Raw genomic sequence first — 26,451 nt, 5'->3', positions numbered from 1 at the left:
CCACTGCACCACCAGGGAAGCCCTTAAATTATCTTTAATAAATGTTGGTAACAATCTGTTTTAGTTTAAAATATCTTTATTTCACCGTCATTCTTCAATGATATTTTCACTGGGTATAAAATTCTAGGTTGGCAGGGTTTTTTTTCATTTCATATTGCAGACATCATTTCACTATCTTTTGATTTCTTTGTTGTTGAGAAGTCATCTGTTAGCCTAATTCTTGCTACTTTGATGGTTATCTTCTTTTCCTCCAGCTACTTTTAGATTTTTATGGGACTGGTTTTCTGCAATTTCATTATGCTGTGTCTAGGTGTGGAATTATTTCCATCCTAATTAGGATTCATTGGGATTCTTGAATCCTGGTTTGGAATTTTTCATTGTTTCTGGAAAACATCAGCAATCACTTCTTTAAATGTCCTATTTTCTCTCTCCTCTTCTTCTGGAATTCCAATTAAGGCTTTCTTACTCTATCCTCCATATCTCTTACCCTGTCATCTATATTTTCCATCTTTTTGTCTTTAACCTACATCCTGGATAATGCTGTCTGATCTATATTCCAGTTCAGTAATTTTCCTGATGTGTGTAATCTGCTGCAAATTATATCATTAAGTTTTAATTCAGTTACTATATTTTTTATTTCCAGCAGTTGTATTTGGTTTTTTTTTTCAAATCCACAATGCAACCTTTTTTTCCTGTTTCCTGTCTTCAAGTTTGTTATTTATTTCTATAAACACAGTAATCATGGTTGCTTTATCATGTATCTTCTAATTCTAATATATGATGCCTATGACAATCTTTTTCTGCTATTGCTTCCACTGGTTCTTGCCCATGTTTCCTTGTCTCCTTGTATGCTTGGTTATCTTTGACTATGTGCTGGTCATTGTCCTTCAAAAATTAATTGTGGGGAGGCATAAGATGAAGGAGCATTCCTCAAAGGAACATTTGCATTTGCTTCTGCCAGACACCTGAGGGATAATACCAGTCAGGGACCAACCTAAATTAAGTCGTGACTTAAGTTTCCCTTACATAGCTAGGCTGTGATCACAGTTTTGTAGAGAGTTTTGTTTCCTTTCTTTTTTTTCTCCTGTTCTGCTCAGTACCAAGACACCCTGCCCTGAAGTCCCTTCATATTTGACTGGGAGGTAGGCAATGAAAGGGGATCAGGAGTTAGTTCTGGTTCATCCTTCCCTCTCAGGTGTAGACATATGGAGTTCAAGCCTAACAAGGAAGGATCTCTTAAAAGACTTTACCTGTCCACATGTGGGTAGGCTCTGAGTCTTGATTTCTGTCCATCTCATCCCACAAGGCTGATAAAGAGAAACCTAAATTTCCTGGTATCAGCAAACATACTCAAGGCAAAAGTGGCTTTAGTTCTCTAGGTATTCTGCTAACCTCTCTTGGTTTAGGCTTTCTTCCAGAATTTGACTTACCAGATTCCACTATCTCCCCAGTTCTTCAAAGCTCTTAAGGTAGTGCTTTATATATCTTATCCAGCCTTTTCAGTTGTTTCCAAAAAGAGAACTGGTTTAAGTAATCTATCCCACCATTACCCAGATTCAAGGTATATTTCAAAGTAGAGTTAACAGGTCTTCCTGATGTATCAGATGTCAATGCACACAAAAAAAAGAGGAGTCAAAGATAATAACTAAGTTTTTAGTCTGAACAACTTGATGAAAAGTGGGATTATTTACTGAAATAAAGATGGCAAAGTGGGACAGGGTGGGTCATGTGTTAAAGAGTTTGGCCATAGACTTGTTAAGTTTGAGATGCTTTAGCTAGGTTTAAGTTCTTATGGGGAGAGACAAAACTTTCTTTTAGTGTCATTTGCACCCATAACTACTTTAGAGCAGTGCTACATACATAGTGGGTATTCAACTAGCAAGGCATTCTCCACATTTAGCAGCATCTCTGGTCTCTACCCTTAGATACCAGTAGCAAACCCCTCCCCATTTTATGACATCAAAAAAATGTTTCTTGATATTGCAAAATCACTCCAACTGAGAACCACTAACTAAATCCTTCTTGAATTAAAGTTAATTTCTATACACTGTGCTATCACCATCCTTTCCATCACCGTCCACTCAACTGGACATATCAAAGATATATAAGATATATATGAGTTGATCCAAGCCAAAACTGTAGCCAAGCCCAATTCAGCGTTTCCCAAAAGCTCCAGAGGACTGCAGTACTGAGAAAAACATAGGGTGAAGGAGTAAGTACAGGTTGGAGGCTACAAAACAGTTTCACCTTCACTCAAATAAGAACATCTCCAGGGACGTTCCTGGCTGTCCAGTGGTTAAGACTCCACACTTCCACTACAGGGGGCATGGGTTCGATCCCTGGTTGGGGAACTAAGATCCCACATGCCACGCAGCACAGCCAAAAAAAAAAATTTTTTTTTAAACAAAAGAACAAGACCATCTCCAATTGTTACATGATCCTATGTAACATTATTTGTAATTTTTAAAGCATTTTTAAAAGAAAACTATTGCCAGTTCAACATCTTTTCATCAGATATAAAATGGTTAAAATTTTAAATCTCAAGCAGGAATTACTTAACAGCTCTTTTTTGTTGCTACTCCACACCCAAATCCCTGTTAACATAAACCCAGAAAAGAACTACTAATTCATTTGCAAGTCCTGGCATGTATGTACTTTATCTGTGCTCCCCTTTTATTTTTTTCACTCTAGCCAAATAGAAATCAAAACTCATATGGATAAATTAGGGCCTCTAAAATCAGATTCTGAACTATAACTCATTCAAATAAAGTTTAAACCCAAAATTATACAGCAAGAGCTTCTTTTAGGCAACATCCATGCATTTCATGATTCCTTTCCTTCATTAGGTTAAAACCTCTTTGTCTTACACAGTTACTCCCCAATGTACCATATAAAAAAAATACTTTTATGATCTCCTATAAAGTTCCTTAACTCAGCTTTAATATTGTTTTAAATATTATAATATAATCTCAAATACCTTAAAGATCACTTTGTTATTCAAAAGCCATTTTTATTTCTTTGAATTTCAGGCATCAAAAGATGTAATTAATTTGGACCCATGCTAATAAATTAAGTTCCTACTTCCCATATAAGCTATGTATTTGTCAGACATACATCCTCTATCTACATTCTATCAGTATCTGTGCACACCAATGTCCCTATTTGACTGTAAAATTATGACATCATTACAAAGCTGTTCTCCAAAAAAAAAAATATGTCTGTAATCTAAGCATAAAAAATGTTTATTGATGACTGTTTACTATTCATGTTTAACCTCTAGTACCATATCTAAAGCACATAAATTATACACACACACATACACACAACAGAAAAGGAGTAAGCATTCGTCAATTGGCACGACCAGAACTTCTCATGCACATGTCAAAACCCAGTCTTCCTCTTGTATCCCTGATGACACTACCACCACGTTTACCTCCCAAATTAGAAATCCAGGAGCTATCCTCAACTCCTTCCTCTCCCTCATGTCTCTACATACAGTTGATCAGGTCCTACCCAGGCTACTTCACTTCTCCTTTTCTGTTTTTTCAATAGTTCAAAAATCCAAAACACAGAAATGTATACATTGAAAAGTCTCAATGGAAGTATTTATGCTATTCCCATCTTCCTCCCAGCCACAATTATTCACCTTTACTAGTTTCTTGGGTATCCTTCCAGTATTTCTATAGTTACCAAAAGATTGCATTACTATATACACTGTTCTGCACTTGCTTTTCTTACTTAACACATCCTGAAGATCTTTTCCTATTAGTTCATAGAGAGCTTCCTCACTTTCTGTATAGCTGCTTAGTATGCTATTGTGTGGATATGCCTGTTTATAACAGGTGGACATTATTGCTATTATAAACAACACTGCAATTAATAAGTTTGTAGATGCATCATTTCACTTCATATAACTGTAGGATAAATTCCCTTAAGTAGGGTTGCTGAGACAAAGGTCAGGTCTTAGTAACTATTCAAACAAGCCAAACATGTTCCCAGCTTAGGATCTTGGAGACGTTGTTTCCTCTGACTAGAAAGCACTTTACTTGGATAACTGCATGATTTACTCCCTCATTTCAGGACACCCAAAGAGAGAAGCTTTCTGACCACCTAAAATAGGAGCCACTTCCCACCATTCTATCCCCTTATCCAGTTTTACTCTTCATTGCACTCATTACCACCTGACATTTGTTTACTGTGCCCTCTCTCCCCCCACCCTGAATGACAGCTTCAAGAAAATAGACTTTGTCTTCTGTGTTGTTCATTACGGTAACACCAGAGATTAGAACAGTGCCTGGCACAGAGCACTGTTAAGCTGAATAGGTTTTGACAAGCAAGGAAAAGGAAAAGAAGAACACATAGAGTTATGCTTAAGCATGGTGTAGTACAGAGAGGAAATACTACCTTGGTAATGTTAAGGAGTAAAGAATAAGGTTGAAGAAGCAGACTGTAATATGAAAAGATCTGAAAGCCAGAAAGTAGAGTTTGGACTTTATCCTGCAGACAATTGGGAGTCGTTCTATGTTTTGAGCAAACGGTGATCCATTCAAACATTTATTCAACACAAGTTCAATTCACTTTGCTTGGCACAATGCAGAGTGCAAAGGTCAACAGTACATGTTCTCTCTTCAGACTGCTTAGGTTTAGCAGCAATGGGTTCAAAAAAATTTTTAGGAAAATTATTCTGGCAGCCATATGAAGGATGGATTGGAGGAAGGTGACTCTAAAGTTAGAAAGGGCAAATAACAGGCAATGCAGAATCCCAAAAACAGAGATCCAGTAAAGAGTAATCTAAAGAATCATGCTGACTGATGGATATACAAAATAAAGGAGAAACATGTATCACAGACAACTTTAAGATTTAAGCATGGGGACTTCCCCGGTGGCACAGTGGTTAAGAATCCATCTGCCAATGCAGGGGACACGGGTTCGATCCCTGGTCCGGAAAGATCCCACATGTCGCAGAGCAACTAAGGCTGCACATCACAACTACTGAGCCTGCGCTCAGGAGCCCATGCTCCGCAACAAGAGAAGCCACTGCAATGAGAAGCCCGTGCACCGCAACAAAGAGTAGCCCCTGCTTGCTGCAACTAGAGAAAGCCCATGCGCAGCAACGAAGACCCAATGCCGCCAAAAATAAATAAAATTAATTAAGCAAAAAAAAGATTTAAGTATGATGATAAAACAAAGAAAAACAGAGTAGGTGGAAAGTGGGTAATAATAAATCAAAAAGTGAAGGAAATTCCTTGAGCCTCTCAATGGAAGTATTCAGTAAACCACTGGAGATACAAACCTGGAGAGTACACACTGATGAACATATAAACATATAAAACATCCATGGAGAAGAGACAAAGAGAGGTGAGCAGAGGGCTAAGTACTGAGAAGAATAACGACCGTGGTTACGAGGATCATGAAACAACAACCAAAAATAAATAAATAAACATAGTAGCCAGAAAATCAGGATGCACACTAACATGAAAAGCAAGGAAAGAAAGTTAAGAAGCCTAGGTGGAAGTCAACAGTAACACATATACACTAACTGAATAAAATCAGGATGAAGCCAATACCATTGGAAAAAAGGATGTCCTTTGAAGCAACAGTCTGAATACATCACATTCACATGTAATGTCATTACAAAACTGCAGTAAGTTAGGGAAGAAGTAGTAAAAGGGCTGAGGGCAGCAAGAGCTGAGGGCAGAAATTTTAACTAAGATCTTAAAATTTTTGAAATAAAAAAGAGAAATGAGGAAGATATCTAGAAAGAACAGTAGCAATAGTTAATCAAAGTTTATTTTTTTCTCCCAAAATATGGAAGTCTGTATATACTTGAAGGTAAGGAGGAAAAACCCCTGGAGATAACCCTCAAAGTGATCAGAGGAAAAGTTAAGTATAGCAGCAAGATTCCTCTTCCATTCAGTTTACAAAATAAGGTGAAAGAATAGAGATTTGTCATGGTGAAAACAAAACAAAAAAAATGCAAGCTTGTATTCTATTTTCTTTTTCAATTAAGTAGAAGTCAATGGCACCTTCTGAAAGAGAGGAAGATATATGAGACAAAAGCAAAATATTAGATTAATAAAGTGATTGCTAAGTAGCGAGCGTCCATTGGATCTGTCCAGCATAAATTTATAGTGGCCAAAAATTTTCATAATTTTCATAATTACCCACCTTCCTCCACAAATACACTGTGACCTATGAGGAAGAACAGAGGAAATAGATGGGTAGGAAAATTTGACAACAGGAGCCCAGTAAAATATGAAAAAGTGACTGATGCAAGTTCAGGCTACATACAATGCATAAGCTAAGGGAGAGAAATTGAGGGTCCCTATGGAAAAAATAAATAAAGGAACATAGGTGGAGTAATCGCAAAGATCAGAGTTCACAAGAGCCAGTTAGGATGTAAGAAATTTTTTAGATCATTCACTTACACACCATACTGTATGCTATGGTCTGAATACTTGTGTCTCCCCACCCCTCAATTTTATGTTGAACTCCTAATGCCCAAAGTGATGGTATTGGAAGTGAGGCCTTTGGAAGGTGATTAAGTCTTGAGGGCAGATCAGGAATGAGATTAATGTTCTCATAAAAAGACCTGGGAGAGGTCCCTTTGCCCCTTCTACCATGTGAGGATACAAGAGAGAAGTCTGCAACCCAGAAGAGGGTCCTCACCAGGGCCCAATGATGCCAGCACCTTGATCTTAGACCTCCTAGACATGCTTTAATATTAAAAATGTTTTAATATTAAAATAAAATAGGACTCAAAATTGAGTAAATTCCACAGGTTCCTTAACTGCAATTCCAAAACCAAAAAACAGCTCTGAAACCCAAAATAATGCATTTGGCAGTGAAACCTTACCGAAACTGACATGAAGCTATTTATAGCCTTTATTTTCCCCATTTAGTGTAAACATTCTTACATTTTGCTGCAGAAATAGTAACTTGTTTTAAGAAGGCTACTGCACTGGACTGTTGAAAGGTTACATAACACTACCTTAGCTATATCTAAAAAATTCTTAATTCCAAAACCTATTAGACCACAGGGTTTTAGTTGACTATGATCCTACAATAATTGCTAACATTTACTGAACTATTAACCATGTGTCAGACACTGTTCTGATCACTTTATATGCAGTAACTCATTTAATCCTTCCAAGCACCATGAGGTAGTTATCATAATTATTCAAATTTTACAAAGGAGGAAAGTGCGGCACAGAGAGATTAAACAAGTCACAGAGCCAGAGAGTGACTAAGCTGGGATGAATACAACATTTAAAATATTACACTTAAGGTGAAGAAAACATTAACAAAATATAGAACTGATTATAGTAGGGTGGTAGGAGTCAGTGATATTTTTCTCTATTCAATTAACGTATTACTTTTAGAATGGTAAAGATTCAAACACTTCATGTGTTCATTAAATACAGAACACTTCATGCACTTACAAATTCTCATTTATGTGCAATTCCTTAGTCAACTTGCATAAACTGCACAGTATAAAATCCAAACTCCTCAGCTTATGCTAATATTTTTAATTTTTTATTGAAATATAATACCTTAATATCTTTTTAACCACAAGCAATATACAATAATACATATTCATTGTAGAAGTAAGAAAATTTGTATAAGTAAAAAGAAAATAATCACCTATAAATTTACACTCAAAAATAACCACTTAACAGTTTGGCACATTTCCTTCCAGATATCAATGTATGTTATTTAATCAAAATAAAATCATGTTTTTAAATTTACTTTTTTCACTTAACATACACCAAGACATAATTTCATGTTTTTATTCTTCTAACCATCATTTTAATGGCTAGGCAGTACCCCACTGTAGGGATGTACGCTAACAATCACTGTGAAATATTTAAGTTGTTTATAATTCCACAGCATTGAGTCACCGGCTCTGGGAGTCAAACTGTGTGGAATCAAGTCCATGGCTCTATATTACTAACTCTGCTACCTTGGGCAAGCTACCTAATTTCTCTATGCCTCAGTTTTCTCTTCTGAAAAATGGGGGATAATATAACCTACTACATTATTAATATGGGGAGGAGGGTCAAATGTGTCAATATACAGCTTTTATTATCAACAATGCTGCAATTGGTATGTAAACAGCTACCAATTTATTGGCATATCTTTACTACCCCAAAATAAATTCATTTAAATAGGAATTTCCACATCAGAAGGTATGCCTATTTTTCAGGCTTTGAATCTGCCAAATCACAGCTGGGTTTAAAACCTTCATCAAATAGCTCTCTCACTTAATACTCATTTCTCTTTATCCAAGAAAATAAAAACTATGATCCAGTTAAGCTAACCAGCTTGTTTCAATTACCTTTTGCTCTTCCACTTTTGTACCTGCAAACCTAGACGGATTTCATAAAATCTCAGTTTGTAGGGAACTTAACGAAACCTGGCCCAAATCCTCATTCAGCACATCATTTCCTCTACCCTTGAATCCCTAACTTTAACACTGTCAGTGGGAGGGGACAGCCTGCCACCCAAAACAACACATTATATTTTTACTGTTTTGAGGAAATTTTTCTTGGAAGAATGCTGAAATCTGCCTCCTTCTAACTTCTACCCCTTGATCCTACTTCTTTCTAGTCAAATCAAACCTGATTTTTCTGTGTGAGAGACCTCCAAATATTTAAATACTACTATCATTTCTTAGATGAGCTCCTTTTTTTTGGGCCAAACATCACAGTTTTTCAACTTTTTCTCCTTTCCATTTCCCCCATGATCAGAATTCTCTGGCTATGTTCTATAGTTCTGTGGTTTTTAAACCTGATTGTCTGTCACCTAAGGAATGTGAGAAAAACAGAGTGGCCCAGTTCCTCTTACTTAAGCTTGGGCCTCCATGGTTTTTTTTAATTAGCTCTCCAGGTGATTCTGATACAAAGTTTGAGAACTGATTGATGCAAGGTCCCACTTACAATATGATATATGCTACCTGAAAATCTGACATAATACCCCAGGTATAACACAACTAGTAAAAAGTAAAGTGGGGCTAACACCTTGCTCTTTCTATATGCTGTTCTACCAACTTCAAAATGACATTTACTTTAAAAAAAATTATGTGTTGATTCTTATTAAATGTACAGTTAAAATGATCAAGTCTTTTCCACACTCTCTATTTGTGCATTAGCATCTTGGGCCCTAACTGCCAACCTTTATAATCATTCCCATTAGAAGGTAAGAGAACTCGGGCTAAGAGTTTTAGATTTCTATTTCTAGAAATCTAGATCAATGGCCCTGCATGTGGATTTACCTTCAGTGGAGAAATCACTTCATGCTTAAGCCTCTACACTTACATTATGGACATACTCAGCCCAAATAAAAGTGCACTAGCCCACCAACGACTGAAATGACAGTTGACTGCACCAAAGCATCTCCTCTGTGCAGAGCACCGTTGTCAACATTATGAGGTAACACATAGGCACTAATACTAATAAATTGACCTTCTAGAGAGCATGATGGAACAAACATCTTCAGAAAAAGTATAATACTAATTATCGTTGTCCTAAGGTAGACACGTTAGTGCTGTAGAAACATATGATTACTAGTTGGAAAGCTCTGGAACCAAAGAAATGATTCATTAGAAAACTGAGTTGCCCTGAACACTAAGGTTTTGTTTCAGTTTTTTAGCAATTGCAGAGAAGAGATGGAGCCCATCCACACTCAAGCTACTTGCAAAAGGGCACTGCACCCTCAAAATTAATTCACGAGTCAAAATTTCTTGCAATGACTTCTGAATCCCTAACGACTTGTTTGCTTTACTTGTTACTATTCCTAACTTGAGGTACTCAAGGGCCAAAAAAAAAAGTCCATTCTATCGACGATGAGGCCCATTACAAATATATCTTAGAGTTGAGGGTAGGGGGGACAAACCAAGATCCAATCTATTTATTTTCATTTGAATAGCAAACATCAAAAATATACCTGGCATTTTCTAACAATTACATGAAGAATGACCAGATGCTTCCTGTTGATGGAACAGAACTACAGACTGACAGAATCAGACTAAAGTTCACAGAACAACTAGAAGTGAATTTAGCTTCATTTCAAAACCATTAAACCAAAGTAAGTATGGCCTTAAATTTTCACACAACTACAATTTAATTGCCCCCCAACCTAGAAAACCCAGATTGATTCAAAGAGATAGACAATTCGAACTCTAAGTTACAGACAGTTAACTCTAAGTTTGTATACACACTACAATACAAAAGCACTGTTTCACCAAAGGTTTCACTGCAGGATTCCTTTTAAATCTGGCACTCCTATATTGCTTTGAAAGTGTCCTATCTTCAAAAATTACATTTACATACAAGTTTTCACAAGCAAATCTAACACGGAATTCATGGTTGTGTACATCATTAAAAAAAAGTTGTGGAATTAAAAATTAAGTTTAATCACTTAAAATTTTTTCAAATGTTCTAAATCTCAAACTGAAAAAAAGTTGGAGTCCAAGAAAAAAGCACAGGAATCAACCTTCTCATCCATATTTTTTAAGTGTGTCTTGTATAATAACATCCTGATTTGACTTGTGAGAAGATAGAAACGACACATTTTTTAGTTTTTTAAAAAAGGCATGAGCATACAGTGTTTTCCAGTGGTTACATGGTGTGACACCACATCAGACTGAATGCAGAAGTAGGTTTAAGAATCTAGCTATCTTCTGTTAAACCTGACATTAAAGACTTGCAGAAATGCAAAACAATGTCACTCTTGCCTAAAAGGTCACTGATGTGAACATGCAATGGATTTTTCTTTTGTTATTTTTGGAAAAATAGATACTTCAAAAGAGAGAAAAGAAAAAAGATAAAGCCGTCTTTAGTTTCCTTAAATTCAAAATCTGAGCCTGAAAGTGGAAGTGTCAAGGTCGACGGTTACAAGTCAACGAGAAGAAATTTAAAGTAAGCTGGCTGGGTCTATGTGTGAGATAAATATCTGCAAAAAGAACTTCTGACCATGAACTTCTGCATAATAAACTATGGTGCTTCTTTAATTCTGGGATGGCAAACTACTGTACAAGGATCATTTACTCACTACATCAAAACATTTTCCAAATAAAAACTACTTCAGAAAGTAACTTGCCTGAATTGAGACAGCAAATCACTGTCCAGAGACAGCACTTAAAATATTTCCATATTACCAAGCCCCCTTCAGAAGTACTGTGGTCTCTGCCCCTCCTTTGAACAGATGTCTGTTCGCCACAGTCCAATCAGCTTTAAAGCAACAGTCTGTGTACTGAAAACAGGCTTCAAGTCGGAAAACACACACAAAGCAGGCCTATATCGTTCCTTTGGTTTCAGTTTTCACGATGCACTCTTGAGGCTAGGCACGCTGGTTCAACACGGTAGGAGAGTTTCAACGAAACACACTAAATACACACTGATTAACTGTGCCCAGGCAGAAATGACCTGGCAAAATTCCCAACTTCTTCCCCGAGGCCCTGCACCCACAGATCCCGGCGGCTAAGTCCCAAGAACAGAAGTGCCCAGCATCCTGAGCGGCTGGCTTCGTCCCCTCAGGGACTCGAGTCCCCAAGGCCGAGGCAGTCGACGGCGCGGCCCAGCGCAGGACCGGCCGGGCGCTCCCGTTAACCCTGTCCGGGCCGGCCGCTCCCGCCGCGGCCCGAGCGCCACCCGGCCCCGCGGGCCCAGCAGCACAGCTCACCCGAAGCCGGCCGCCCCCGCCGTCCCTTCCCCGCTCCGTTGAGCCAGGCGGTGCGATCAGGCCGCCCAGACAAAGAGAGCGGCGGCTCCCGGGGCGGCGGGCGCCAAGGCCGTGCCGCGCCTGCCTGCCTGTCTCCCTCCCTCCCTCGCCCGCCTCCCGCAGAGCCCCCGAAGCCCCAGCCCGACCCCATTCCGCCCCGGGGCGGCCGCTCGGGACCGGCCGGGCTATGAGCCGCGGGGAGGCTGCAGCTCGCCAAGGCCGAGGAGGGGGCGGCGGCCGCCACCATGTCTGCCCGCCCCTCCCAGAAGCGGGGTGCGAGCGGACAAAGCGCGCCGGCGGCGCGGGCGGAGCGGGGGCCCAGGCCGACCCCGCCGACCCCCGCGGAATAAGCGGGGCCAAGAGCCCCGGAAACCCGGCGCCTTAATGCAATAAACAGGAAATCGCGGGGATGATCTGGGTTCCGGGGGAAGTGGAATTATTTTTTACCAGCGAAGAGATCAACTTCCACATCCGGTGGTAACAGGGCCCTACACAGACCCGCACTGACCTGGAAAAGCTTCGGGAGCGGCGACCGGGGAGCCGCAGGAGGTGGTTCGGGGACCCGAGGCGCCTCGTACCCGGCCGGGCTGACGCGGCCCAGCTAAACACAAAGCGCTTCAGCTGCACAAGGCGCTATTTTCCGAAAATGCCGCGTCTGGTCGGCGCCCAAAATCCCCACCGAAAAGTCCCCCGTGCTGCGCGCGGAGGGACACATGGTGTGCGAGTGAGTCAAAGCTCCCAGCATCCCTCCCGTACCCGGCCCTCGTCAGCCCCTCTTCTGAGCCTTTCCGCCCCTGCCCTGGTCAGCAGATCCCTCTCCCACCCACTCCCCGATCCCATTCCGGCGGGAGGAAGGGGGCGAGACGGCCTGGTTTTTCTTTTTAACAAAGGGGAGGAAAATATGCCATCTCTAGAACTTGAGCGACACAAAGAAAGCGGCGGAATGATCCGTTGTCGGCGACCGCAAGTCCCGGCTCGCCCGGCGCCTGCGCGGCACGGGGGTAGGAGCTGCGGCCGGCCATGTGCGCGGCGGGGCTGCAGGCCGGCCACCTAGCCTTCCCGCCACTTTCTGCGGGGCTAGGAGTGGGAGGCTGAAGTGCGTGTGCTAACGTTATGTCTTCGGCATGAAAGCTGAGAGGTGGGGAATCCTGACTCCTTCCAGATTAAGCTGAGACATCTAGCAGAGAGGAAGGGCAGTGAGAAAGCTAGGATTTAACTTGAAGCCGCCCTAGATTCCACTAGGCTGACTGGGACAGGAGTCGCTGTTGAGGTACAAGGGGAGGAACTACGGATGTTATTTCTCCACTTCACCTAAACTGAGCAAGTCAAGTTCGTGACGAAAATGTACATATTCCTGTAGCCACCCCCCGCCTTTTTTTTTTCTTAAACATTCTTTTGATGCCTTATACTTCGTAGACCTTTCGTAACTGCTCGCCGAATTCCCTTGGATTACTGTCACCTCAGAGGTAGAAGTCTTGTTTTTCCGTGGCTGAAATGTCAAGATTTTTGTTGTGTTGTATTTTATTAAGAAAGCAGCAAAAGTTTATTTGTGGATGGTGATTTACAAAGTAAGAGTCTTAGGAGTTTAAATTACTTGTGATGATTTTGCTAAAATACCCACCACACTGGTAATGTTTTTAACAGATGAGCCTGGGAATGACTTTTCCAACCTTCTAACCGTACAATTTTTGGCTTCCTATATTTAGGAATTGGGAATATGTGAGAGAGCGCCAAGATTTTAATCTAGAAGAGTTTACAAACAAATGAAATAACATGTTGTCTACAGATTTTGGGTGGCCTCAGATAAACAGTCTTTCTCCACTTACCCTTTTGTGTTATTGATGTAGAGATTTATAAAGTCTTTATGTAACTTATTAAAGCGTTGTGCCTAAAATAGAAACAAAGTGAATGGCATAGGAACCGTATTCTATTTTTCTTTCAATTTAATATTTTCAGTGCTTCTTTCCATAGTCACATGCTTCTCTTTAACATTGAGTTTATCTGAGTAAACATTCAGCTAATGGTTGTTGTAGAATCCTTGCCCTCATTAATCTTATGCTGTAGAATGCAGACAAGTAAGTAGGCATCATCAGTAGTATAATGAGGGTAAACTGCTGAATGCTGTGAAATTTTATATAGGAGGAATCCCTTACTTACCTGTCAGGGAGGCATGGAATGGGACTGGAGAAGCAATTAGCTTTAATAAGGGAGTCGGGAAGAACCTTCCAGACAGGTGAAGCAACAAATGCAAAGGTTAAAAGGAAAACTCTGGAGAAATTGTTGGGCGAAGAAGATAATGCTTTTTCAGGAATGCCTAAAGATGTGTCTGAAGAGGTCTAGTCATAAAGGCCTTGAATGCCATTTGCAGAAATTAACTTTTGAGAGCTAAGAGGATGGCATTGAAAGATTTTAAGTAGAAGCATAATCAGATTGGATTTGTAGTTTAGACAGATCACTGTCATGCAGAAGTCAGAGGCAAAGAAAACAGTTTGGAGAAAACAGCAGTCTATGAGAGAGTAATGACTTGGACTGAGATAGTGGCAAACAGGAGTGAAGAATATGACCAAAGATGTTGAGAGCTTGGTGATTTGGTTGACTGGATACGGAATGACTGAAAAGATGTCAAAGATGACTCCCAAGTGTGTTGAGGGAGCATTTAGGAGGATGTCTTCACTGAGATTGTATGTCTAGTAGGCACTTAGGTATTCTTTCATGTAAGTTGTCTCGAGAGCAGCTGTCACTGGCACTGTTCTACACATTAGAACAGATTAAGCAGGAACAAGACCAACAAGGTTCCTGCTCCTGTTTCCGTGGAGGGAACAGACTATAAACAAGTTTTATAAAAGAAGGGGAAAGGTAATATCACATAATATCCTTTATGAAGAGAATAAAAGGGTATTTGGATGAAGCATTTCTCTGGGAAGAGAGAGCAGGCATAATTTTGAAGATTGTTCAGAAATGGCCTCTCTGGGAGTTTCCTGGTGGCCTAGTGGTTAGGATTCTGGGCTTTCACTGCTGTGACCCAGGTTCAGTCCCTGGTTGGGGAACTGAGATCTGGCAAGCCGTGTGGCACAGCCAGAAAAAAAAGTGGCCTCTCTGAGAAGGTATTCTTTGAGCTAAGACCTGAATGGGAATAAGTTGAGGGCAGTGTTCAAGACCAAAGGGAATAGTAAGGCAAAATCTTTGGTGAGAAAGCAAGAAAGGCAATGTGGCTAAAGTCTAGAGAGCAAAGAAAGGAATGGTAGAAGATGAAGTCTGCAGCCTTGGTAAGTTTCAGAGCTCTAGAAGCCACTGAAGGGTTTTAAGGTATGGAGTAACATGGATAGTAACAGTAGAGATAAAGTGGATGCATTGAAGATATATTTTGTGATTAGACCCGACCTATATTGCTAATGAATCAAACAGGGAAAGGGAAAAATCAAGAGTGATTCCTAGGTTTGGGGCATGATTGTCTAGGCCAACACTGTCCAATATAAATATAACACAAGCCACATATGTAATTTTACAGTAGCCACATTAAAGTGAAAGAAAACAAAAAAATTTTAAAAATCTTATCTGACCCGATATATCCAAAATAGTATCATTTCATATGTGATCAATATTTAAAAGTATTAAATATTTTGCATTCTTTTTCTCATTACCAAGTAAGTGTTCAAAATCTGGTTGTTTTTTACATTTATAGCATACCACGATAATTGATTTCATAAAATTTACAGCTGAAAAAGTAGATTCACATACTCGAATCATTCCAAACATATTTCAAAAGTTTTGCAGTAATGGAATTATGTATAAGATTTTTTATTTTAAATTAAAGTTAAGATTAAAATTTTACTTCCTAAATTAGCCACATTTCAACTGTTCCATGGCCACTTGTGGCTAGTTGCTACTATATTGGACAGTGCAGGTCTACTAGAATAAAGAATAGTGGAAAATCAGACCAAAAAAGTTGTGTGGAACCAGCCTGGAAGGCCTTTGATGCCATGTTAAAGGATTGAGATCTTACCCTTTAAGACAGAGGGAACAGTGGGTCGTTTTTAAGCTAAGGAGTGACACAGTGTTGTGCTTAAGGCTAGAAAAAGTCCAGTAGGCGACCAACTGATGACTCAGGACCAAGAGCAACCCTTCAGTAGAGTCTCCACATTCTAGGACCTACCTCAACCCTTCAAATTCAGAAGTCTGATTTTTGTCAGTGTGCTAGAGCAGTGCTACCGAAAGTATGGGCCACGGGTCACTGCCAGTCTCTAAACCCTTTGTTATTGGTCCAAGGCATTTACAGAAATCGAGAGTAAGAATTTAGAAACTTTTATAGCAATTAGTGTTACACTAATTTTATGTTTATGGTTCTAATAAAAATTGGGGGCTTGTATTGTTGTATCTTGTATATGCCTTTGTTTTATTTCCCTTCTCTAGTTAATTTATTTTTATATTTTATAGAAGTGTCTATGATCTTTCACCACAGATTATTTTTGCTTTTGTTTTTGTTTTTGCGGTACGCAGGCCTCTCACTGTTATGGCCTCTCCCGTGGCGGAGCGCAGGCTCAGCGGCCATGGCTCACGGGCCCAGCCGCTCCGCGGCATGTGGGATCTTCCCGGACCAGGGCACAAACCCGTGTCCCCTGCATCAGCAGGCGGACTCTCAACCACTGCGCCACCAGGGAAGCCCACCACAGATTATTTTTGAAGCACTGCTCTAGAGACACTCTGATGAAGGGAGTCAGAAGGACCAAGTTCCCAGAAGACTAATCTAAACCCAGTGCCTTTTTTTTTTTAACTTTATAGTGAGAACTGTAATGGCTAAGAGAGGAATGGACATCTACTCAGTTTCTCCCACTATACCGAAATGGCAGGCTACATGGAAATAACCAAATTTATAATGGCTACCACTTATTAAATGTTCCTGTTTGCCAGCCACTATGCAAAACCTGTTACATATTATTGTCTCATTTAACCCTCATAACAACTCTTAAAATAGGTATTATTAGCCTCATTTTTCCAAAGAGGATACTGAGGCTAAAACAGTTTAAATAACTTACGTAAAGTCACCAAGCTGGTAAATGTTAGAGACAGGATTCCAATACAGGTCTCTTTTCAAAGCTGTTGTCCCTAATCACTTTATTTGACATTATATTCCAAGTATCTAGCAGATTCCATGGCACAATAACTCTACATTGGTTTAGAGAGAATGCACAAAGTTGACTGCATTACCTCCCAGAGGGTCATTAGTGAATTTGGGGTTCTGCAGAGTAAGAGGAGTTAGTGGTATTCTAATAGCATCCAACAAATGTATTCATTTCTACAATAGAAATATGTCTGTTTTGCTGCCATTCAGAATTTATAGACTCCCACAAATCAGTAAGAAATAGAGACAACCCAACATAAAAATTGGTAAGATTTAAAGTCACTTCACAAAAGAGGATATCTAAATGGCCAATAAACATGTAAAGGTGCTTGACTTCTGTAATCATTAGGGAAATGCAAATTGACATCACAATGAGATACTGTGGCACACCCACAATAATGGCTAAAATGGAAAACAAAATGTCAAGTATTGGAACAAATGAAACTACACTGTTGGTGGGAATGTATATTGGTATAGCCATTTTGGAAAATTCACAGTTCAAGAAAACACATGAAACCAAACTAGATTTAGGGATACAGGTTTAGGTAGTAAAATCTATGAAGAAAAGAAAGGAAATGATTAGCTTTGGGTGGGGGAGTAATGCTTGGGAGGGTATGTAGGGGTGCTTCTGGGGTGCTAGCAGCGTTCTGTTTCTTGACGTGAGTGGGGGTTGCATAGATGTTCACTTTGTGATTCATTGAGCTGTCAGTTTTGAGGTGGATGACTTTTCAGTATATGTATTATATATTTCATGGTTTTAAAATTTTTGCTGAAGTTAACAAGTTAGAAAAAATATCCCATGCTGGATACAGACTACCAACTATTACCTTACTGAGCCAAGCGTTACGGATGTGAAAGATAAGGCAGGCTTGAATTCTGGGGTTGGCAGTGGTGAAGGAGAGGAGAGACAGATGCAAAAAAATGCTGCAAAACTTGAAGCAGTATGAGATGGTGAAAGAGCATAGCAATTGGAGTGAGGAGTCCCAAGTTCAGGACTTAACTGTTTTTTCATCTAGACTAACCACTCTCTAGCTAATGACCTGGGCGTATCTCCTAACTTGCCTTAATATCATTTTTCCCACCTGGGGCTGAGGGGAGTTTGATAAAACGTACATTTTTGTTTTGTTTATAACACTTCGTAAGCTATTAAAATGTCATATAAAATTTTTACTGATGTTCAATTGGATGTGATGGGAAAGGGGGAAGGAGTTAGGATGATTGATATTTTGAGTCTGAGTGATGGAGGTTATGGTGATAGCATGAACTAAATGATTTGGAGAAAGATTTTATTTAAACTCTGTTTTATACATGTTGAGTTTAAGATCATGCCAGAACATCAAGGTGGAATTTTCAAACAGATTTAGAACCTAAGTTTTGGTACTCTGAAAAAAGTGTCAGAATTGGTGATAGAAATTAGAAATTACCCACATAAGGGTAATAATTAAAGCCATGGGCGTGAATACAATCATTGGAAGAGAATATAGAAAAACAGTACTGAGGACAAAGAAGGAGAGAGGTAAAGGAAAAAGAGGAAATCCGCACTTACTGAGCACCTGTTGAACTGTGTGCCAGCTGTTCTCTATTTGTTATCTCGTTTATTCCCCTCAAATTCCAGGGTAGCCAGTTGAGCTTCATTTGGTAGACTGACTTTGTAGACTCACAGTAAGGTGAAGAACCAGCGTTTAAAACCAGCTTGACTCCAGCTTGTATGGTGCAATACACCATGCCTGTAGAGCCAAGTATCTAAGTCCATGGGGAGAATTTGAGTCAAGGAAAGATATGCCCTGAGAAAAGACCATTGGATTTTTGTGATTTGCGACCAAGGGTTTCTGGAACATAAAGCAGTGCCTGTACTGTCATATTTGTTGTGCTTCTGTGAGCATGGTTAGTCCAGACAAACATTCGTGTTCTAGACCTCTGGCAATAAGAAAAAAGTCAAGGTGGTAACTGTGAAAACTAGTATAATGAAAACAAAGTCAGTTATTAAAGCCTAGCTAGATACATTTTTGCCAAGTGCGTTAAATCATGCCAAAGCATGAAAGAAACGGGAATAACTCATACGTGATTCATTGTTGTTTGCTGCTTTGTTCGCATACTGCCAAGAACCATCTCGCATATCACCAATGGTATGGGTCCTTCACATTGGAAAACGCGGAAATGTTATATAATAGTGTTCACTGTTCACAGGGCATTTTCAGTCACCTGAAATTTTAAGGGAAAAGATCAAGATGGCTTTGCCAGCCAAGGACATTATAACTTAGAATGAAAGATAATTTTGCTGGTGATAAACACTTGCCTTTTGGAAAGCAGCAATATCTCCTCAAAATTTAGAGTAATCCACTGTATCTACAAGGAAGACTTTTCCCTACTAGGTTTACTAAAACTATTTACTCTTAGAATAGCATCTTAACATTAAAAATAAGTAAAAGAAGAATGTTCCGCCACAATACAATTACTGGTTTCTTACTGTGTGTTTTTAGATTTACAGATGAATAATGTGTGCGTTTTTGGAAAACAGACTGTTGAGGAATTTTAACTTGATTGCAGGAGCATGATGTCTTCTGTCTTTATCTACTCCCTCTTTCCAGGTTCTAGAGAAGACCTCCAATAAGCAAGTGAAACCCTTTGGCATAGTCACTGATCTCAGAATCGCTTAGGAGCACCGAGAACTTTGATTTCCAGGAATTGGTTAGACACAGCCACTTCACTCAACCTTATATTTTACACCCCAGAGTAAAGGTTGCATTTGGGCAACCTGATTTTCTTTCTTTCTGTTTTAAGGCAGCGGGCAATTAATAATTGTTGGTTGGTTACAGCCTCCAGCCAGATTTGTTAAAATAGATAATCTACCCACAGGTGCAAAAAACTTTTTAAACATCATCACTGTCTTCCATCTATACATTTCCCACCCCCAAGGTAACCTCTACTCTTACTTTCTTGTGTATTTTTCAAGAGTTTTTCTTCATGCTTATACGTGTAATTATTTTCATGCCTTTACATGTTATTTTTCCCCATTTTCATATAAAAGGGAGGATACTGTATACAATATTCTGCACTTTGCACTTAAGGCATCTTGGGATTTTCCGTATAAATGCATAAAATGCATCCTTTTTTCTTACCCCTGCAGATTATTTAACCAGTCATTATCCAATTGAAGAACATGAGTTTCTTTTTTCTTTTTTCTTTTTTTTTTTGGCTGCGTTACGTCTTCATTGCTGCATACAGGCTTTCTCTAGTTGCATTACGTGGGCTTCTCATTGCAGTGACTTCTCTTACTGTGGAGCACGGGCTCTAGGAGCACAGGCTTCAGTAGTTGTGGCCCACAGGCTCAGTAGTTGTGGCACATGGGCTTAGTTGCTCCATGGCATGTGGCATCTTCCCAGACCAGGGATCAAAGCCATGTCCCTGCATTGGCAGGTGGATTCTTAACCACTGCGCAACCAGGGAAGTCCAGAACATGAGTTTCTAATCTTTTATATTCTAATTAGTGCTTGGATGGGTATCGTTGTACACACATCTTTTCTTGTATATTTTAAGCATGTCTCATCTCAGTTCCCAGACTGGAATTACTCTGCAAAAGGGCATATGTGTATTTTTAATTTTAATAGGTACTGCCATATTGCCCTCCATGTACCAAATGTTTCTCCACAGCATTGCTGATAGACTAGAGTATTACCGAATTTTTGGATATTTCCCTGTGAACTTTTGAAGGGTAGATTATTTCAAGTCCTACCTAATATTTTCAGGACCAGTAACAGAATCATTTGGTTAAACTGGGGGAAATGACATTTGGTTTATACAGTTTGTTCAGGACACAAATTATTTGCTGCAGATCCTGCAGCTACACACCCACGACTAGTAAAAACATGGCTGCTTATGCAGTGGAAGCAGCCAGCAAAAACCTGGAAAAGTGCCAAGAATGAATACAAACAGCTCCACCTACTCTTTTTGTGTGTGTGTGTGTGGCAAATTTGCAAGCTTAGCAGTATCTAAAAAGATCCTTCAGCCTTTGTTTGAATTACAGAGAATCAACCTGGTAAGAGAGAGGGAGTTACTCATTTCATGGAGAATTCCCCTGATATGATAGGAGCTGAAAATGATTTTTATTTAATTTTGCTTCAGTGCTGAAGTGGCACAGGGAGGGAGAAAATAGAGCTGTTAGGCTGTGGGGTCCACCTGCTCTGGGGTTTATGTTAGAGTGTGAAGAAAGATTTCCAGGAATGATAATCTCAGTTACTTGGAGCCAAGGTAATTTACAGAGGAAAAAACAGAGTTCAATATGGTATGCTAGCTTACTGGCTTTTCAGACTTTTTTTGTTTTTGTTACATTTTTTTAAATTGAAGTATAGTTGATTTACAATGTGTCAGGTATACAGCAAAGTGAGTCAGTTATGTATATATATATATATATATATATATATATATATATATATATATTCTTTTTCAGATTCTTTTCCATTATAGGTTATTACAAGATATTGAATATAGTTCCCTGTTCTATACATTAGGTCCTTGTTGGCACTTCTAAATCATTTTACAAATTTGTAGGCTTGTTATGGACTGAATGTTTGTGTCTCCCCCTCTTCCCCCAAAATATTCATAACTCCTAACCCTTAATGTGATAGTATTTGGAGATGGTGCCTTTGTAAGGTAATTGAGGTTAAATTAGGTCATGATAGTGGGGCCCTTATAATGGGATTGTGGCCTTATAAGAAGAGGATGAGAGAGATCTTTTCCAGCTGGAGCTCAGAAGCACAGAGGAAAGGCCATGTGAGGACCCAGTGAGGAGGCCATCTGCAAGCCTGGAATAGAGCTTCCTACCAGGAACTGAAATGGCCAGCACCTTAGTTTTGGACTTCCCAGCCTCTAGAACTGTGAGGAATAAATTTCTGTTGTTTAAACCACCTACTCTATGGTAGTTTGTTATGGCAGCCGAAGTTGACTAAGTGTATTTTTAGTTTTCCACAGATTCATAAAGGTCCATCCAAAAAAAATTGTGATGATTATTAATAGTGTCACGTCTTTCGTCAAATTAAGTACAACCAACGTATTGTCTGTGTAGTTCCTGCAAAATTTGGAAACTGTTATCTCTTTAGGCATGGCAGGTGACTATTGGGGAATCCTTCCATTTATTTAATATACCCAAATGTTAACTTGCATCTCAGGAGTGGCTTAGAATTTGGAATCCTTCTGTCTCTTGAGTTTGAATAAGAGGCATATAAATGCAGGCCTAAACTCATTCACTTGATGGGCTGTAAGTAGTGGTACACACTGGTGATTGATTGGATATTCGATGATACCAAGAAAACATTACTTTTATTGAACTTTGGTGTTTTGTTATGATAATAGTATTATGATTAAGTTTTTTAATCCAGAGTCTTTTAGACATGATATCTGGGTTTTGTTTCAAAAGAATGTGGTGTTGCAACAGGGTGTAAATTGTTGGCAGTATCAAGGAAGTAATAGTGGTCTAGGGTATGATCATTGGAGAAGCTAAATGACGGATACTTGGGGGTTCTTTGTGTTGTTCTGTACTTCTGTATATGTTGACATTTTCTGTACTAAAAAATTGTTAAAGTAATTTATCATTGTGTATAACTAGTGACTCATAATTTTACCTGCTGAAATTAACATATAATCTTCAACTTAAATGTCTTCTTAAGCGTGGAAATTTAAATGCTGGCCATGAACATGAATTGGACTTCACTTACCATGTATTTATTTAGCAGCTACTAAATGCTTTCCTATAGATTTTTCTCATTTAATCTCTGCAAAGGTAGGTGTCATCCCCATTTTACAAATGAGGGAAATGTAAACTCTGGATAAGTAGTACACAGGTAGAAAATAGCATAATTGGAATCTTCCCCCCATTTGGTCTGTCTCCCAAAATTCATGTTTTATTTCTACCATACCATGCTGCTTCTCAGACCTACCTGACCACCTTTTCCTCCATGCTGTTTTCCTTTTAGTAGTGAAAGCTTGGCACAACAGGTGGACAAACATATATGAAAATGTGGAAGATTTCTGGGGTCTTTGTCCTCTCCTTTCCTCTTAGGGCCGCTAGAGTCCCAAAGCAGGAGTTAAAGGTTTGTTGCACCTAAAGGAAACCATGAAGCAATGAATTGATAAAATTCTAGACCTAACTTACCAACCTTTGGTTCTGCAGGAATTCATTTGACCATTATTACATATATTTGTGTCAGTTACTGTTCAAGATACTGAACTGATACTCTCATCTCACTTTCAGAACATAAATTAAGAGGTCAACCTTAAGGACTTTATGCTAACCTTGAGGGCATTATGCTAAGTGAAGTAAGTCAGAGAAAGACAAATTCTGTATGATCTCACTTATATTTGAAATCTAAAAAAACCAAACTCTTAGAAACAGTAGATTTGTGGTTGCCAGGCGTAGAGTAAGGGGAGGGGATGTGATGAAAGAAGGAGGAATGGGTGGAGGTGTCTAAGGGTACAGCCTTCAGTTATAAGCTAGATAAGTTCTGGCGATCTAATGTACAGAATAGTGACTATAGTTAATACTGTATTGCATAGTTGAAACTTACTAAGAGAATAGATCTTAAAAGTTCTCACCACAAAAAAAAAATACAAGAAAAAATGGTGAGTGTGAGATGATAGGTGTGTTAACTAAACTTATTGCAGTAGACATTTTGCAATATAAACCTATATCAAATCATCATGTTATGAGCCTTAAACTTAATGTTATGCATCAATTATATCTCAGTAAAGCTGGTGGGGGATGGTGGTGCTTAGTCCTAACACACTTACCTCTCTCCTCCTCCCGCCTATATCCCTATTCCACCCTCAGAAGCAACAGCAGCACAGCTCAGGAAATGGACTAAGTGCAAGGTAGAAACACTGAGCAGCCTGTCCAGTCACTCAATGCTTTCTCCTTTCTCTTCCCAAGAACATGCCAAGTTTGCAATATAAGGGAACTTGGGACAACCCACTACTTCCATGCCAGTTGTAACAATGGAGCTTTAAGAATACTTAATATATAGTGTGGCACAGCTTAACAAAAGTCCCATCCTGAAGTGTGTGGAGAGAAAATACCAGATTTTATAAGCACTTGTGGTTAAAGCAAGACTTGAATCCAAGAAAGGCTTTATGTGCAATCTGGATATTTACACTCCCTTTATTCTCCATCACCCACCCATCCCCAAATAAAAATCACCATACTTAGGCAAATCTAGACTTACCTGTGCTTAAAATAACCCCATGCTGACTAGCCTACAGAGTGGGTCATGTGGGATAGACTTTCAGCTCCATGGTGTACTTTCCCTGCCCCTGAATTTCCACATCTCTAGGCCAGAGAAACCTAACATGACAGAGTTAATAAGAGCACAAACTCCAGTTTTATCCACAGAGCTGTCCTTTGACCAAGCAAGAATGCTGAATTACTGGAGAAGCTATAGCATGTTTGATTATTTAAAAAAAAAAAAAAGATTTGATGCTTGAGCCCAAAGAGTTGGAAAACTAAGAAATGAGAGATTGAGAGTTTCAAGTTAGAGTAAGAGAATACCTACAGGATATTTAAGGGCATAAATTCAAAACTGCCCCTGCCCAGCCTCCTGAGAAGGCTTTCAGTAGGATGGAAAGCTGAGAGCCGCCTTTCCCCCTGGCTAACCCACCTTTCGCTGGCTGCAGGCAATCAATAGGTGGAGTAATGTATTATTTAGTAAAGCACTGAAACCCATAGCTTGATTTAAATTTAGATGTTTAGTTTTTCACATGTACTAAAAACTGATTTGTCTGCCTTTCTGCCATCTGCACGCATGTGTACAGGATCTAGAAGAAGGTACTTAGGTTTCGCTCTTCCCCTTAAACTCTTCAAATGAAACTTGTTTTGCTTTTCGCCTTCCCATCTTTTTTATCTTTACCAAGGTGCCACCTTTCTAAATAGGCCAGACTCAAAACTTTATCTTCATTTTTCTCATTTAGTTTTTATTTCATAATCATAAACTTAACTATGCAATCCAACTAGACTTGGAGGGGAATAAGGAAAATATAGAACCCAAAGAGCTGCAGCACATGAATAGATGTTGAGTATTTTCAGACAGCACAAAGATTATAGGATAGAGTGAGCAGATGAAGGTGGTAGGGTACACTCCTGAGCTATAGAAGGAATGGTATGGAAGTTAAAACACAAGTCAAATTTATTGGAGTTGTCTGTAGTCAGCATTAAAGAGCTACTTGGTGGTTCTGCCATTCCTGGACTGAAGCACTCCATAGCTTCCACAATATTCATGCCCTCTTCTACCTTGCCAAAGACCACAGGTCTGCCATCCGACCATTCTGTCTTGGCAGTGCAGGTGAAAAACTGGGAACAGTTTGTGTTGGCTCCAGCATTTCCCATGGACAAGATACTAGGACCCATATGCTTCAGGATGAAACTCTCATCATCAGATTTCACCCCGCACATGGACTTGCCACTAGTGCCATTATGGCCTGTGAAGTCACCACCCTGGCACATAAAACCCACAATAATTCTGTGAAAGCAGGAACCTTTACAACGAAGTCCATTATCCCCAATGTTCAGGGCATGAAAGTTTTCTGCTGTCTTTGCAACTTTGTCAGCAAACAGCTTGAAAGAGATGTGGTCCAAGGGCTCACCGTGGACAGTCATGTTGAAGAACACAGCAGGGTTGACTGTGGCTGGGTGATGGTGATGTCTGCAAAGCCAAACTTTCTTCATTCTTTAGTCCAAATTGCTTGTCCTCCTGGGAAGAAATCTCTTGTGTTTTTACCTGTATCTCCACAAGTAAGGACTTCACCCTAAATGAGTCTTTATCACTTTTTCCTTAAGGTGACTGAGTCTTGTTGCCCTCTTTGAATTTAACCTTTCCTTCCTGCCCCCAGACTACCCTGCCTGACTACCATTGTGATTTTCTTCACATATTGTTTTCATCTTGAGACTCCTCTGAGCATTAGCCTACAGAGTATCTAGGCCCTATCCAGCCCTGGGTATGAGCAGACCTGCAGTCAAAGATGATAGGATGTGAAAACACCTAGCATCGTTCCTGGCACATGGCAGGCACTGTTGACTTCCTTTTTCTCTTCTTATCAAGTTAGTTTCTTTACTGTCCCAAAGACTACCAATGGTTGTACCAGCCTCATAGATTACAGGCATACCTTGGAGATATTGCAGATTTGGTTCCAGACCACCACCATAAAGCGAATATCACAATAAAGTGAGTCACATGAATTTTTTGGTTTCTCAGTGCCTTTGAGTTATGTTTACACTGTTCTGTAGTCTGTTAAGTGTGCAATCATTATGTCTAAAAAAAGATCTTAATTTAAAAACACTGTATTAAAAAAATACTTTATTGCTAAAAAAAAATGCTAACCATCATCTGTGTCTGCAGTGAGTTGTAGTAACATCACAGATCACCATAACAAATGTAATGAAAGTTTGAAATATTACCAGGATTACCAGAATGTGACACAGAAACATGAAATGAGCAAATGCTTTTGCAGAAATGGCGCCAGTGCACTTGTTTGATGCCACAAACCTTCAATTTGTAAAAAAACACAGTATTTGTGAAGTGCAATGAAGTGAAGCTCAAGCTTTTTGATAAAATGAAATATGCCTGTAT

General features: G+C 39.4%; 1 protein-coding gene and 1 pseudogene across 4 annotated transcripts in view; both read right to left on the bottom strand.

Annotated features, from left to right (window-relative positions):
* GABPB1 (GA binding protein transcription factor subunit beta 1) overlaps window positions 1-12,459 on the bottom strand; it is a 77,310-nt gene extending 64,851 nt beyond the window's left edge. Inside the window, exon 1 of one of the 4 annotated variants that reach the window (XM_032623715.1) lies at window positions 12,230-12,459. The gene's annotated coding sequence lies outside the window, so the exon portion shown is untranslated. The remainder of the gene's footprint in view (window positions 1-12,229) is intronic. The other 3 variants (XM_032623714.1, XM_032623716.1, XM_032623712.1) reach the window with 3 other exon arrangements.
* Window positions 12,460-23,907: 11,448 nt separating this feature from the next.
* On the bottom strand, window positions 23,908-26,027 carry LOC116749096 (annotated as a pseudogene).
* Between the last annotated feature and the right edge of the window lie 424 nt (window positions 26,028-26,451).

Source organism: Phocoena sinus, chromosome 2 (genome assembly GCF_008692025.1).
Source record: "Phocoena sinus isolate mPhoSin1 chromosome 2, mPhoSin1.pri, whole genome shotgun sequence".
NCBI lineage: Eukaryota > Metazoa > Chordata > Mammalia > Artiodactyla > Phocoenidae > Phocoena > Phocoena sinus.
This window is presented reverse-complemented; position numbering and strand designations above follow the sequence as displayed.